An 11076-nucleotide genomic window follows, 5' to 3' on the forward strand; every position below is an offset into this window, starting at 1 on the left:
AGTGGGTGGCCAGGGGACTCATGAGGGAGGGGCCAGAGGAAGTTCCTGAAGAATTCCACATAGTCCCTGTGGGCTGGGCGCTTCTGCTTTGGATTTCTTGGAGGAGGGGGCAGGCAGACTCCTTCCTGTGAGGCTTCTAGGGACTTGTAAGCAATCACTGTGTTCAGGTGACAACTTAACCTTCCCTTTTATAGGACTGTGTGTTCACACCTCAGAGCCAAGTGAATGGCCTAGTGGTCAAGTGGATTTATCCCCCAGCCTCCTCCTTCCATTCCTGTGTCATGACCATGGGTCTGAGCTAGCTTCTCTCTCTCTCTCTCAAACTGAGATAGATGCTTCTCTATCTCATAGATTTCTCTTGATATGATTTCTCATATGAGCATCCTCTTGATGCTGTTCCATCTTCTGCAGTTGCTTCATCTACTCTTTGTCTTTTTTTTCCCATTAGTGGAGGGAAGGCAGAGATAATTTACAAAATCTATTCAAATCTTTCGTTTCTCATGACCCTTCAGAAACAGGATGCATTGAAAGAGAAAAATTACAACAAATAGATGCTTTGCAATCTTAATTGGTTTATGATCCTGGACTCAGATAGTAACCCAGACCAAAAGTAGTTCAGAATGCCTCCTACCACAACATGCTGGGCTATATTTAAAGCCAGAGAAGAGTGGCATACAGAAAACAGAAGTGAAGTGCAGAGACAGCCTGGTTGTTTACAGCTAGCATCTCTCTTATTTAAACATGGCTTGAATGATTGGCTACTTGGAGTTGGTGGAGACAGAGGAGAGTAGAGTACAGTCTATTTACATATCAAGTTCGATTACAATTACCATGTACAGATAAACCTTAAGCCAAGTTTGATATACATGTGGTAAGGCTGGGCCTCAGTGTTACAGTTAACATAACTGAGAGTATTAAAGGTTGGCGCCAGTTGCCCAGGGCCAAGGTTTTATGGCAGGTGAGATTGACTCCAAGGCTTTTAGTTTCTTCTCCCAGGAAGAAGGCTTAGGGCCTTTTCATCTTCTGATCTTAGCTGCATCCTTTGTCTAACCTCAAGCCCTCTTGTTATAAAGTCCTTAGATTTGTTCTCCATTGAGTATAAAGTACAACCCATAGTATGTGACCGAGGACCACATGACTCAATCACAAGCCTGTGTCATTGGACACAAGAGAGCTGTCTCTGTGAACGGCTTCAAGGACAGCCAGTGTTTGTTGCATTTGGGAACAGCAGGAGTTCCTGGTGGCTCTTAGTTCCTGGTGGCTCATGCTGGGAAGCACTTGGAAGGAGATTTTATTTGGTAGCAGTGGGGAAAGGGAAGAGGAGAGAGAGGTAGGGATGCTATTTCCTTTTCTTTTTCACATTGGAAGACACAAGTTTCCTATGCGTCCCTTGAGCCAGAGCAGTTTTAGACTAAAAGGAAGATCTCCAGGGAACAAAGGCTGGGGAGGGGTGTTTTTTTTTTTTTAAAAAACATTCACTGTTGTAGTCCATCAATGTCTCTTCTCCCTTCTGCTCCTCTTCCAGAACACTCTCCCTTTTTTGTCCTCTCTGACCCTGGCAGCATTACCTTCTCCAGCTGCTATCTGAAAAGACACCCTGAGCCTTATTACAGGCACTGCTTGCCAGGTCATAAGAAGGCCAGGCCCCTGAGGAACTGGTTTGATGTGTCCAAGGGGTCAGATACTGTTAATGGTAGATGGGTATTATACTGGGATGGGAGTCCAGGGGGTTTGCTCCTCTGTTGCCAGTTCAGAAGCCCATGGATGGTCCTAGCAGCATTTAGACTGGTGCTTTGCAGGCCTGGCTCTTACAATCAATTGTTCAAGCACGTGGACGATGTGGTTACTCTTGGGATCTTAGAGTCCAAGTTACTGGAATTTTGGTTTGGAGAGAGAGCAAGAAAAGAACAGTTATCATGGGAAACTACAAGTAAGAACTGTTTTTTTTTTCTCTCTAAAATGAAAAATATATCAGTAGCAAGTCTTAGGGAGGTCCTATGGCCACAGAACTGATTGATGTAGCCTCATCTCTAGCTCTCTTGGAGTCAGAAGTATCCCATAATCCTTCCTCTGCCGTCATGTTGTAGGTCTTTCATCTTGCAGACCTATGACTCTATGAAAGAACTGCAAACTAAATTGTGCGACAGGAAACATAGATAAAGATGTCATATTCCTTTTGGATAAGAACCTTGTCATCTGTAGTGATTTGAATAAAAATGTCCCCTCCCCAGACCCACAGGGAGTGTCACTATTAGGAGGTGTGGCCTTGTTGGAAGAAGTGAGTCATTAGGCTACGGGGGTTTGAGGGTTCCGAAGCTCAAGCCAAGCCCAGTGACTTGCAGTCTCTTTCTGCTGCCTGCAGATCCAGGTATATTACTCTCAGATTTTAATAAGGAACTTACAATGAAAAGAATACAACATGCTGGCATTATTATTAAGTTTAATATATTTCCAGAGTAATTAGAGGTATTAGGAGTTGTTCTATGAACTTGATATATATTTTTAATTTTTTCCAGCAGTTGTGTGGGAAGGGACCATTGTTTTCTCTTAGAATCTGAATCCCAGAGGAGTCTAAATTCATATAACTAATAATCTGTATGTATATGCATAATATTTATATATAGACATAATATATAAGTACACTGCAGTGATGGCAATAACAGGTTCAGAAAATACTGATGGAACTCCTATATATAAAGTATTTGACTGTTTAGTGGGTCACCGTATTTAGTCAATTATGGCCTCTGACCTCAAGGAGCATGAGGTTTGAGGGTCAGATGCATACAACATAACTTCCTTCAATATAAGGCTAGCATTGTGAAACCAAGAACAGTAGTGAATGGTAGAGATGAATGGACAGACAGCATGGGAATCTGGGAAGGACGTGTATGAGTTCTCATCCAGCACAGAAGGGGCAGCAACAGTTGTGTCTTTGAATTTGTACATGGTATTTCTTCAGCTAGAACTGAGGTCATGAGTTGTCTCAGGCGACTGGCATGCTGTAGGACCTGACGTTAGATGCTTGTTGAATAAACAGAACACAGATTAATGAATGTTAGTGGACTATTTAGATGGGCACAAGCCATGCAAAATGGCACCTTCTTGTACTAGCTTGCATATCCTAATTGCCCAGAGGCAAATTTTGACAGTTGCTGGTTCAAAAGGCAGCTTGACTCCTCAATCCAGACAACCAAACTAACATATTACTGAGACGGTGAGTTTGGAGAACTGTTCTAGCTTCCTGTGAGTTTTCATGGCTCCATCCCTCAGCCCAAGGATACTAAATGGTTATGAAACACTCTTGGCTATAGCTGGCACTAAGCATGGCTTTAGTCTGGGTTACTGGATCAAACGTCAGAATGATTCTAGAAAAGGGCTCCTAGGAAGCTAAGGTGAGATAAGAAAGGCTGATGGAAAATGCTACCTAGATGACAGACCCGTGATGGCAAAGTGGAGGGATCCACTCTGTCATAGTTGTGACCAGGGTTACCCTGATGTACCTAAGAAACCCAGGCCAAGCCTGGATGATAATAATAATAATAATGATATTACTAATAATAATAGTTGTTGTTCTTGTTCTCCTTCTCCTCCTCCTCCTCTTCCTTTCTTCTTCTTGGTGTATATATGCACTCATATATGCCTGCACATGTATGTGCACATATGTGGAGGCCAAAGATTAATGTCAGATATCTTTTTCCATTGTCTTCCACCTTTGTTTGTTTTACAGAGTCTCTCATGGATTCAGCTAGATGGTTGGCCAGTGAGCTCTAAGGATCTACTAGTTTGCAAATATGTCTCATTGTATCCAGCTTCCCCCACTTTTAGCATGAGCATTGGGGGTGTCCTTAGGTCCTTTGGCTTGCATCCCAGACACTTTACTGAGTAAGTCATCCTCCCAGCCTGCAGGCATGAAGTTCTAAAATTGTTTGGAACTGGAAGGGTAGGGGAAAGGGAGATTGAAGAAGGGATATAACCTTTAGGAATCTACAGCGCTGAATGTCAAAGAAGAGATTCAGATATTTTGGACTAAAGGTAAAGGGAGAAGGAAATAGGAGACCTCAGAGTTCTTTGGCATTCTGGTTTGGTTTGGTTTGGATATTTTGAGACAGGGTTTCTCTGTGGAGCCTTGGCTGTCCTGAAAGATGTCAAAATTCTTGATAGTAAATGTTTCCAGTTGTCAGAGTTCGGCCTCCTGCATGCCAGGCACTACAGTGACATTCAATACTGCTGTCATTACCCATCCATGGACACGGATGCAGTGTTGTAGTGATTAGCACTAGCTTGTAGGTAGAAATAGTGATGCTCCCAGAACTCTTGCTACTGTCACTGAGCTGGCCTTGGAAAGTGAGGATGAATTTCACCTAACTGGCTGCTTTATGTCTATGCCTGTTCACCTTTATGAGTTTAACTTCACTGGGTATTTCTAGTAGAGCTTAGTAGTTCTATTGATGTAAAAGTGGGAGCATCCCTGCCATACACTCCAACTTTTCCCTAGTTTTGGAGTCAGGACTAAGAAGTAGCCATTGTCTCCTTACATGGACAGCCAAATCCTCAAAGCTCTCCCCCTCCCCCAAGTTAGAACTCAGTTCCAGGCCAAGGGGATTTTGTTTTATTTATCTTTTAAATTCCCCTCTGACAAAGCTCCTACACCTGGGCTTTTAAAAGCTCCAAGAGGGAAATAATGGGTGGAATTTGCAAGGGGGGCGGTGTAGGGGAGGCTGCAAGAGTTGCTTGTGTCAGCAGCTGCTGCCAGCTTTGACAATGTCCCTTCTTGGCAGAAGGGAATCTTAGGCACTCACCCTGATCCGTGGCAGTGAGGCAATGGAGCAGCCAGCAGGATTCAGTGGCCTGAAGGCAGGAGGTGGCTCACTGAAGTTCAAGGAACTGAGGCTGTTATCATTGTTCTTATTGCAATAAATAAAATGAGGAAAAAAAATTCATATTTTACTGGGTTGTGTGCATAGTGCATTAATAACATTCATACACATTTGTTGTGGTTTTAGGATCTGGGACCAAACAGAGGGTCTTGTACATGCTAGGTAAGTTCTCAGCCACTGAGCGACACCCCCCCCCCCCCAGCTCCAATTCATATTCATATGCAGGAAGAAACACAAGCATCTGTCTAAGAGTAGAGTGCCCAGGTAAGTGCAGAGTGAACTATAATGTGAGCTACTGTGACTAGTACTGTTGACAAGAGGTTTTTATTTTCAATGCTGGGAGCAGGTTAAACTCAGGGCTTTGTGCATGCTAAGCAAGTGCTGTCCCATTGAGCTTACCCAAGCCTTTAGAAGACCAGGGAGTAGGAAGAGGGGACAGGATGTATCTAGTGGAAGGTCTATAAGGTCACAAGCCAGATTTAGTTAAAATGCTATCAAGTTTGCCCCATCCCATATAGTTCGAGTTTAAAGTTAGATAAACAACAAATGTATCTATTTATCAGCCATCTGCCTACCTACCTACTTACCATGCCTCATACATTATTTCTGTTATTTACCAAAGTACAACGCATGAAATCCTTCATCTGGCAACTCCATGGGGGGTGGAGGAGAGGAGGAGAAAGTGAAATCTGTGTTTATACCTAGAAAAGACAGGTCTGTACATTCCTAGTATTCTATGCTACCTGTCTTGTTTTGCATTTCCAGACAGCAGAAGGCCAGATAGGGTGGCCTCTTGCTCTCTCTCTCCAGCCTCTGTCTGTCTCCAATAGCTGAGACCAGACATCCATTTCCCTGCATTGCTCCAGCCCCATGAAACTGGAGACTGTGTTTGCTGATTCTGAAGCTACCCTGTCTCCTGCCCCCTCCTTTCACCAAACACACAGGCTCACAGACACAAAGGCAGGGGGTTGAGGGTTAATGGCAGAGGAGCAGGGAAAGGATTAGAGTTTTATCAAAATAGCATCTGCAAAGATCCGTGTAGGATAGACATCATTTGGAGCATGTCTATGGCTGGGGGCCAGGCCTGGGGCGGGGGTGGGAACCACCAGCTGTCCAGGGAGGAGTGGTCCCTTGGGAGGGGGGCTTTGCCAGGTGCGTGTGGCTGGGAGTGGGTAGCTTTTCCTTCTTCACTTCTCATGCCTCCTGCTTTACACTTTTGAAACATAGCCTTTTTGGTCAAACAGTTGCTTTTCAATCACTCAGAAACAAGAGCTTACCTAACCATGTTATTAACACTGCTGGGACTTGTACGCACCTGTATCTGAGAGAGACTGTGGCCCCTCCTGGGGGTGGGGAAGCTTTCAGGTCCAGGTCCAGAACTCTGAGGCTTTGACAAACTTCATCTCTTGGGAGCCTTCTCTGCCCGTGCTGGAGGCCTGCTTGAGACCAATCAGACTTAACAATAGGGCAAGATGATATTTTATTTCGCAAGGTCACAGTTGTTCTTCACCTTTGATGCTGAGAGTAACATTCTCCATTGTTTGCTTGCATCTAGCAATTTGCATTTTCTGTGTTTCTCTTGTTGGTTTCTGAGCTCACTGATATTGTATGCTGTCATTCTGGATCTCTGGAACAAAGAGGCCAGGGATGCTCAACTACAAAGAGACCATTTTGATGTGAAGGAGTTTTTACTCATGGCATCAAGAGAAGGAATAAGAAATCTGCAAAAACAAATATTGATAAATGTGTTTCCACAGACATTGAACGTTATAGATCTTAAAAATACCATACTGAAGACACATGAAATATTTACTACCCATATCATTCATATAAAGAGCCTTTGCAATTCACAATGAAGAAGGGAGACATAACTAACAAAGACATTCAAATGACGAATAAATATACATAGAAAAAGGTCTGATAGGTAACCAATGAAATATAGGTTGAATTTACAGGAATATTTTTAAAAAACTGTATATGTGTGTGTGTGCATACAGGTATGTAGACACATGTATAAGTATGTATACATATGTGTAGAGGCCAGAGGGTGACTTCAGTGTTGTTCATCATGAGCATATGCCTTATTTTTTTTTTTTTGAGACAGATTCTCTCACAGGCCTAGAGTTCCATTATTAAATTGGGCTAGCTGGTCAGTGAGCCTCAGGAATTTTTTTTCACTTCCTAAGTACTATGATTACAGATATGTGTTATCATGTACAACTATATGTCTGTCTATCTATCTATCTATCTATCTATCTATCTATCTATCTATCATCTATCTATCTATCTATTATCTATCTATCTATCTATCTATCTATCTATCTATCTATCATCATCTATTTTGATGTGTTCTCTGGAGACTGAACTCAGATCTTCATGCTTATATGGCTTTACCAACCAAGTCATCTCCCTATCCCAGGCATTAGTTTTAGATCTAAAATACAATAAAAATATCTGCTAAAATGCCAATGGCAAGTGTTGGGAAGAATGTGGAAGGAGTAGGCCTTCTCAGGACCTGCAGGTTGTAGCACTTGGGTGGACAGGGTCTTGGGAGGGTGATGAAAGAAGTAAAGAAACAAAGATGAACACCCCTTCCACCCCTTTGAACGGTTCTGCTAGTCCTAGAAGACTTTTGTAGAAAGTAATATTCTATGCCATGATATGGCCTGGAGGGATTTTTTTTTCGGGGGGAGGGGAGAGACACTACTTATGATAAGAAAAACCTTGTTATTTATGTTTATCAATTCAACTTTGCTTTTTTGAGAACCATAGTGCATGGATCACTGGAGTATTATATAGATAGAGGAGAGTGGCCTGTAGACATTTCAATGAAGTATGAATTTGGGTTCTAAATCTCCCATGCTAGTAAATGCCTTTGCCTTAAATAATTGGTCTCTATGTAATTTTGAACCTGAATAGAAATTCATAGTTAAACACATGAAACCAGTATAAAATCACCCTTGGATTACTAGATGCCTCCTGCTTATGCCCCAAGATTTCCCTAATCTGCTTTCAGTCCTGGGTAGCTTTCGAACAGTGACATCAGTGTGTTTCTGTCATCTGCTTCCAATTGGGTCCAGTCAGCCTCAGCAGAGCATCCAAGATGTAGAACAAAAGAGAAGAGAACTGTGTCTTCTGGTTCCTCGGTCGCGAGACAACTACACGCTAGGGTCCTTCACCCTCAAAGTGAATTTCAGGTCTCTTTCCCCTCCACTTCCATGGCCTAGAGGAAGCAGCACCCCCTTCTTATACTTTTATTGTGTTTCTTTTGTCTAAAGCAGTGGTTCTCAACATGTGACCTGCACTGAGGGTCTATATCAACTGTCCTGCATATCAGATACTTTCATTATGATTTATAGCAGTAGCAAAATTACAGTTATGAAGTAGCAATGAAATAAATTTATGATTGGGGTCACCACAGCATGAGGAACTATATTAAAGGGCCACAGTATTAGGAAGGTTGAACATTGGTTGTTCTTTCAGAGGTAAAAGATTGTTGCAAAATAATTATTTTAATTCATTTATAAAGAAAATAGGTTTTATCCTGTTGGGAGCTTATAATATAGTTCCAATCAAGACTAGCTTCAGTTGTAAAGTTCTTCCTCCAAAACCTAAAGTAGAATATGCATATCCTTTGAGTTGAAATCACAAAATGGATTGCTTACTCTGGCATGGTGTTCTTTGCTCATAACTGATGCTGGAGAACTGCTTCAGGTTATAGTCCAGGCTGATATATAGTGAATTCTAGGCCAGCTGGGACTATCCAGGAAGAGCTTACTTTAAAAAACAAAAAATTATTAATATTAAAAAATTAATCATTGCCTGTCAAACTGCTTTCTAAATATTTATGGTTAGGTCCAAGGACTAATGCTATTGATTTTGGTTGGAGACGTTTCTTTCTGTTTTGTGGGTAGCAGTTACTCAGGGAACTGGGAAAAGTACTGAGAATGACTGAGGGCTGAATGAATCCTGATCAACGAAACATCTATATCTCCCAGTCTAATGTTTAGTGAACGTGACAGAAGAATGTGAGCCAGGAAAGGTTAGAAGCTACACATGGCGATTGTACTCATGATGTGATTCTCTGTTTTTTTACCTGTACAGCTTAGACCCGTCAATATTCCTTCAAGGATGGAGAGGATCTCATGAGGCCCCACCCCTCCGTAAGGATTGATAGACAGTTAAACAAGCTTGCTGAGGGGGAAGGAACAGAGAGATTTTCCTCAGTGATATGATATAACTGCTGTCCCATGTCCTGTAAATATCATCTTACCCATGTTCCTGTAAACAATTCTAATTAAAATCACTGACTGAGTAACAAAACAACAAAAACTAACCATGAAAGTAAAAGGAGAGAATAATGAAGAATAGACATGATTCAAATATATTATATATGCATGAAAATGCAATAATGAAGCCTACTACTATGTATAATTAATGCTAATAAATACTAATAAAAAGATGCACATTCATAACAATAATTATTTTTGATATATAATCATGTGCATTTATTTATCACCATGTCACTAGTTTTGTGAAGAGCACTTTAATTTAAAATTTTTTCTTTAATTTTCTTCAAGGTTGTGTTTTATGTTTAATATATTTAATGCTGACATCATCAACTGATTCATTTATGTGCATCATGCTTTTATTAGTTATGAAAATTCTCTCTTGGAGTGCCTGTGGAAATTATGTTATGGAAGATATTTCAAATTGTACTTGTCTTATAGTATATAAAATTTCAACCCCCAATTTTATGTTGGTTATTGTTTTTAAATTCCAATTAAATGCTCTGTTCTCAAGAAGTGTTTTCCAAAAATTTGTTTATTTAATTGAAACTGAATAATATCACTTTTCTTCCTACCTTTTCTCCCTCAAGTATCCTCCCTCATATACATCTTGGATCCCTCTCACTCTCACGTTGATATCCTTTTTTAAAATTATTGTTACATACCTTTTCTATATGTGTGCATGTATGTGTTATTACACACACACACACACACACACACACACAATTGCTGAGTCTTTTTGCTTATTTGTGTGTTTGTGGTTTCAGGGCTGACCACTCATCATTGGACATCAGATAAGGGGCTCATCTCTGGGAAAGGCTAATCCTTCTTCCAGAAGTCACTAGTTCCCTTTAATCCTTGACTATGCAAGCAAACAAACAATATCCTACAGGTATAGGAAGGCCTTTCTGAACAGAACTCCATTTGCCAAGGAATTAAGGCCAATGATTGACAACTGGGACCCCAGTAAACTAAAAAGCTTCTGCAAGGCTAAGGAGACAATCAAGTGGGCATAGAAACCCACAGAATATGAAAAAAAACTTGCTAACTAAGGAATTAAAAAAAAACAGAGTCAAGGAAACAACCCAATTTAAAAAATGAGCTAGATATTTAAATCAAGAGTACTCGATAGAAAAATTAAAAATGGCTATAAATACTTCAATAAGTGTTCATCATCTCTAGCAATTAGGGAAGTTAAAAATTAAAACAACATTGAGATGTCATCTTACTCTGATCAGAATGTCTAAGCTCAACACAATAACTGAAATGTAATAATGGCTACATTGTGGTGAAAGAGGAACCCTTCTTCACTGATGGTGGGAAGCCAAATTGGTGCAAGCCCTCTGAAAAACAGTATGGAGGATCCTTAATGAACTAAAAATCACTCTACCATCTGACTCAGCCATGCCTCTCCTTGGCATATGCTCAAAGGACATTCTACTCTACAGCCATATTTATTGCTTCCTTATTCATAATAACCAGGGAATGGAAAGAACCTAAATGCCTTCAACTGACAGATGGATAATGAAAATGGGGTACATATAGACAGTGGAATATGACTCAGTTGTAAATACAAATTAAATCATGAAATCTGTAGGTTAATGGATGGAATGTTATCTTGAATGAAATAACCCATAAAGTCAAACACCATATATACTCTCTCATCTGTGGTTCTTAGTTCCAAATCATCAGATATATGAATACACAACATGGATTAGCCACAGAAACCTGGAAAACATAAAAGAAAAATAGGTTGGGTTGAGGCAGGATACAGATGGGCTAATGAGAAATGGAGAGGCTCCAACTGGGTAGGAGAGACTAAGGTCAGTACAGTAGAAGACAGGAGCAGGCAGGAGGTGAGACAGTTAACATCAAGGTTGTCTGATAAAGTCTCAGGATAGTACAAGTTA

General features: G+C 40.8%; 1 long non-coding RNA gene across 2 annotated transcripts in view; it reads left to right on the top strand.

Moving 5' to 3' along the window:
• The window catches only part of LOC115029893 (uncharacterized), a 175490-nt gene extending 165874 nt beyond the window's left edge, over positions 1 to 9616 (top strand). For both annotated transcript variants that reach the window (XR_015047645.1, XR_003835471.1), the window contains exon 3: positions 8982 to 9616. This is a non-coding gene — a long non-coding RNA (uncharacterized LOC115029893). The remainder of the gene's footprint in view (positions 1 to 8981) is intronic.
• Positions 9617 to 11076: the final 1460 nt, after the last annotated feature.

Source organism: Mus caroli, unplaced genomic scaffold (genome assembly GCF_978045245.1).
Source record: "Mus caroli unplaced genomic scaffold, Mus_caroli_1 scaffold_1, whole genome shotgun sequence".
Lineage (NCBI taxonomy): Eukaryota > Metazoa > Chordata > Mammalia > Rodentia > Muridae > Mus > Mus caroli.